The sequence below is a fragment of the Misgurnus anguillicaudatus genome, chromosome 21 (genome assembly GCF_027580225.2).
Source record: "Misgurnus anguillicaudatus chromosome 21, ASM2758022v2, whole genome shotgun sequence".
Lineage (NCBI taxonomy): Eukaryota > Metazoa > Chordata > Actinopteri > Cypriniformes > Cobitidae > Misgurnus > Misgurnus anguillicaudatus.
The window spans coordinates 14,104,958-14,110,503 of NC_073357.2; the positions used below are offsets into that span (position 1 = coordinate 14,104,958).

Consider the following 5,546-nt stretch of genomic DNA (forward strand, 5'->3'; position numbering starts at 1 on the left):
CCGTGTGTTTTGGCTGTGTATTCGGGCTGTGTATTCTGGTGGCGGAACGGTATTCTGGAGCAGTGAAGTGGATATTCTCTGGAGCAGTGAAGTGGATATTTCCTGGAACAGTGAAGTGGATAGTTGGAGGTGAAGATTAAAGATCGTTGGTTTGGATGAGTATGATCTATAAACCTCTGTTATGGTTGAGATGCTGACTCCCCTGTTTGCAGTTATATGTATGTAACAGTTGGATGACAGTGTTCTGAATTCTGTATCACACGGAGAAGGAATCGACCAGTGGGGGAGCTGAAGGGTCGAAGAAAGAAAGTGTGATCATCCTTCGTGAGTATAGAAGGTGTATGATGACGTGTGTATATTAAAGATATCAGGAATTAACGTGTGTGTGAGTCTACAGCAATGGTAGCAGCGGCCACATTGCAGAGTTGAGTGGTGGGTAAGCCGAGGACCAAACAGCATTAGGAGAAAAGGGTATCACTACGGCTGCTACAGTTCAACCTCTGGCTTCCTTCACGTCAACGCCCCGCAGACTCTCTGACCGGCTCCACGAAAGACCCTGGCCTGGCCTTAATGTTCACCGAAGTGTGGTGTGGGTGAGTCTGGATTTTACAGAGTGAGTGTGTACACGTGATTGTATTGCAGTGAAGTGCTGTGTTGTCAGGAACCATCATAGGTCGGAGTTGGCCGAGTTATAACGAGGGAGATGCGGTGTGGCGAGTGAAGTGCCTGTTTATATTTCGCCGTGCAGCGATACAGTTTGGAAACCAGCGAGACACTACAGGGTCCCAGGTTCGACGACGTGCATTACGGTGGTGACAGTGGAGAGAGGGTACAGGAAATTAAGATCATCTGTAAGTACAATTCTGAGTGTTGATGTACATGTGGGTAAAGTTACCGCACTGCTGAAGCTATTAACTATCTGTCACGGAGCCTCTTCAAAGGTGCGCCCCTGTCCAGAGTTCCATGCATAAGCTGGAGAGGGCAGCGTTCGGCTCGACAGTGACCGTATTACTTCCCCGGGCATTATTCAGGCCCTGGAAAGGAAGATCGCCGCAGGAATTACCCTCCGTGCCCCCTACTAGTCACCACCTGAAAGTAAGGACGAAAATCACAGTTAAAGGTGAAGCGTGATTTTATGTTACAGCCCGAGCCCTCTAAAAGAGGAGAACGACGAACCAGTTTCCTTGAAGAGTACTTACCGTTTCCACTGCTGCCAGTCACCTGAAAGTAAGAACGAAAATCACAGTTAAAGATGAAGTGTGATCTTATGTTACAGCCCGGGCCCTCTAAAAGAGGAGAACGACGAACCAGTTTCCTTGAAGAGTACTTACCGTTTCCACTGCTGCCAGTCACCTGAAAGTAAGAACGAAAATCACAGTTAAAGGTGAAGTGTGATCTTATGATACAGCCCGAGCCCTCTAAAAGAGGAGAACGACGAACCAGTTTCCTTGAAGAGTACTTACCGTTCCACTGCTGCCAGTCACCTGAAAGTAAGAACGAAAATCACAGTTAAAGGTGAATTGTGATCTTATGTTACAGCCCGAGCCCTCTAAAAGAGGAGAACGACGAACCAGTTTCCTTGAAGAGTACTTACCGTTTCCATTGCTGTCAGTCACCTGAAAGTAAGAACGAAAATCACAGTTAAAAGTGAAGTGTGATCTTATGTTACAGCCGAGCCCTCTAAAAGAGGAGAACGAAGAACCAGTTTCCTTGAAGAGTACTTACCGTTTCCACTGCTGCCAGTCACCTGAAAGTAAGAACGAAAATCACAGTTAAAGGTGAAGTGTGATCTTATGTTACAGTCTGAGCCCTCTTAAAGGAGGAGAACGACGACCCGGTCCGCGAAGAGAACTCGCTGTACCCACCGCTAGCAGCTGGCTGTAAGGAGAAAGAGAGAAACAAATTGAAGTGAATTATCAAATAACTATTCTGTGTTGCAGACGGTAGCTGGATCATATTCCCCTGAAGTTCGGCCTCCAGGAGACGGAGGGCGCCACGGATAGTAGGAACCCCCAAAAGGCCCCATCCCCTCCTCTCTCCTCAAACGTGCCTGGAGGCCAGAAGAGGCCGTTATTTTAAGCTCCCCTTTCCCCTCCCCAACTTACATTTTAAATTATTTAAATAAAGTTTATTTTAATTCTATTCTTACCTTGTGTGTCTGGTCATTGGGGTGGCTTTGGGAACCTCCTCGAGGTGGAAACTAGGAAGGGGCGTGACCCTTTAGCTATCTCGGGTCCGCTCCGACCTGTGACACCTACACAGCCACGCCAGCTCAGCCTGAATACAACAACGAACGAATTCAACCAGCAACAAAAACACTGTGTTTTAGACGATCCTTTATACTCCTCTCTTCCTTCATATCCTCCTATCCCCAACCGTTGTTTATTAAAACACACCTGCGTTTAATCGGCTTGATTTCGTCCCGCTGCGTTTACCGGAAGTTCCGGTGTTTCTACTCTTCCGTCCGGGCGGGAACACTTCCGGGCGGAACCAACCTCTACTATTTTTGGTTCCGCCCCCGGAAAGATCGTCACCGTGTGACATAAGACGTTAGCAGATGGCCAAAAATAAAGTTGCCAGATACATATATACATATATTAGTATATTACATTAGTACAATAAAATGCAACTACCAGACATTTTGATGCTGGGAAAACGGTTGCTGCGAAAATGCCAGTAAAACTGACTATTATCAGCTTAAATTTAATTTAGTTGGACTTGATAGCAGAGGTGGACAATACTTAGTTACATTTTCCAAGCATCTGTGCTTTATTAGGGTGTTCTAAAGCAGGGGTTTTCAAACCTGTCCTTGAGGACCACTAGTACTGCACATTTTGCATGTTTCCCTTTTGTGACACACCTCATTTAGTTACCCTACACACCCAGTTCAGGTCTTGCAGTCTCTACTAATGAGCTGAAGGTGTGTCTACTGAGGGAGCATCTTTGATCGCGTCATCTCACCTGAAGCTTGTTTATTCCCAATCGGCAGTAGTATGAAGCTCTCTTAATTCCCCTCAGTATTTGCGAGTCCGTCTTTTGATGTATGTCGCCGTATCGTGTCTTGTTGACTTTAATATATTAGTCTGTGCCTTCTGCTTTTTGCTATTTTAGATATTCAGCTGCTGATTTACTGCCTGTGGATTTATATCTCCCCGCTGTGGATTTACTATCCGCTGTTGGACTATTGAGTTTCTCTGTTCCCTCCATGGACTGTTGCCATCTGACTTTGCCGCTCGCTGTGAAGAACCAGAGTTTTGTGCCCTGAGGATTAGGCCCATTTGCGGGTTGCTACTAACTATTTCTCTGTACCCATAGACTGCCATCGCATCTGCTGTATGCCCGTCTGGTGTCGTTGACCAGCACTGCTGTTTCTCCACCCTCTGCCTTGGCTTGGAAATCCGATTGGCCATCTCCACAGTGCCCCAGGTAGAGAGAGTTTGCCCTCCATAATCCAGCCTGCGCCCTCCATCATCCAGCCTGACCTACGTGTCTCGCCCCATGTTGGGGTTTAAGTTTGCCCTGTGTAGCTCCCCGTGCCGAGGACGGCCGGGGCATCTCCTATTTTCTATTTTTGTGCACATTCTTGGGGTTCAGTTTCCTGAGTAATTCCCTGAGTCAAGAAGGGTCGAAGAGGGCTGAGGCCGCTTCATATTCTCTCAGTTCTTCACTGGCAGTCTACCCAATTGTTTGTTTTCAAATAAAATTACCTTTTGCATTGGGATCCTGACTCTGTCATTCCTTACATAAATACATAAGGACATTTTTAATTTCAAACATACGGGTAGGTCACATTTCCATCTTTCGGGAATACCCCAGGCAACGCAGAATGTTCACAGACGCAAAGTCTACCGGAAGTTTAGTATGGTCAACAAACGACGGTTTGTTTGCCACTGAACCGTCTAGTTAACGTATTTTTGGTTCATTTTGAAACAATGGTGAAACAAAGGCGAAGCAATGAACGGAAAACAAGGTAAATAATTTCAAGTTAATCTGCACAATAAATTAAGCTAACATTATGTAACCATGGTTACTAGAGAGGCAGCTAAATATATGAAAATCATATCTTTTATTTATATGGTTATTTCCCTTTAAAACCTCTTAAAATTGATTTGTAAAGATCGATTTTGAAAAAGAAAATGTGAGTTTTAAAAAATAAGCACTTTTAGTTGGTTCGTGATGTAGCCAATAGAGTTGAGTCTTGAATGTGAGTGGAACCAATCAGAATGTTGAGTGTTACGCGGTGGAGGAGCTCACTTCCGGGTTCGCGAAAAATGTGCGTTCAGTTTGAGAAGCAGCTCTCTCCCGTGTGCACGCTGCATGTGAATGCTGTGTGGGAAAATACTAGAGAAAAGAGAAGAAATATGGAGAAATACTGTGCTTAAAACCGTTTTGAGTGTGGATTAAAGTGAGTAGAGTGATATTTACTTGTTACTTGTCATGATTTGTTATGGTTATTTAACTGTTTAAAACTAATGTAAAGAGATATGTAACACTTTAAAAAGAGATACACACGATTTTATTATTAATAAGAGTGTTGATAAAGTGTTCAAAGAGCATTTTTCTAATTTACAAAAGGGTAAAAGAAACTGAGTTAAAGGAGTCGAGTTACATCCGGGTCTTTCTGGAGTGTTCTGTGATTTTGTCAATCTCCTTGGTGAGTTGTTTTACAATGTTAATGTTTATAAATCATATTGGTTTATTTTATGAGAAAAGAGTGTTAAAGAAATATAACTCTTAAGACTGAAGTAAGAGTAAAAATATGCAAATAATGAGTTTAATGTGATACATTGTTACCTGTGCAGATTGTTAAAATATGAGATGGTCACATGTAATGATTGCAATACTCAAACTAAGAGAAATGATGTCAAATATTCCACATTTAAGCATATGTACTTTATTTTGAAGCACAATATTGAAAGTGAGTTCTTAAGTGTTGTGTAAATAGTATGCAAATGTGATTTTTGTATTCAATATAATTAAGTGAAATGCTGAACTGAATGTATGCAATATGTAAATGTATGTGATGAAGGTATTAATGATTTTTCTTGGGCCTTGTCTGTTCAAGGCCAGGTTTTTTGTTTTGGGTTTTGTTTGTTCCCTTTATCTTTCCATGTGCTGATGCTGGAGCTGTTGATGTGTTCTGGATTTGTCCCAGCCTTCTGTGAGTTTTGAGGGTTTGGACTGGCGAGCCGTCCCCGAGTCTTACTTCGATTTTCTGTGATAGTTTTGCACATCTGAACACTACATATATGGTAGGACACTGAAACACTTTTCTTGTTTCACTTGGATGGATTCTGTCTTCCTGTAGACAGAACACACACACAATTCATCTTTATGGACTACCTAAAGGACTGAGAAACTGAAAAAAAAGGGTTTACATTGAACTAATTACATTTCATTGAACTATTGTACATTGTTTTTGAATTACTGTGTCTTTGTTTTATACAGTGTTGAATTTATGGTTGAAATAACTCAGGTTGAATTTTGCACTTGTTATTTTCTAAAATCTGAAAAAAGAAGTGAATTGAGGTACCAAGAGTTTTATT

The 5,546-nt window shown here is 42.6% G+C and overlaps 1 long non-coding RNA gene across 1 annotated transcript; it reads left to right on the forward strand.

Moving 5' to 3' along the window:
- The first annotated feature begins 4,051 nt into the window (after positions 1 to 4,051).
- LOC141353242 (uncharacterized) lies at positions 4,052 to 5,546 on the forward strand. The gene is made up of 3 exons (XR_012360252.1): positions 4,052 to 4,405; positions 4,576 to 4,654; positions 5,066 to 5,546. It is a non-coding gene; the product is annotated as an uncharacterized lncRNA (long non-coding RNA).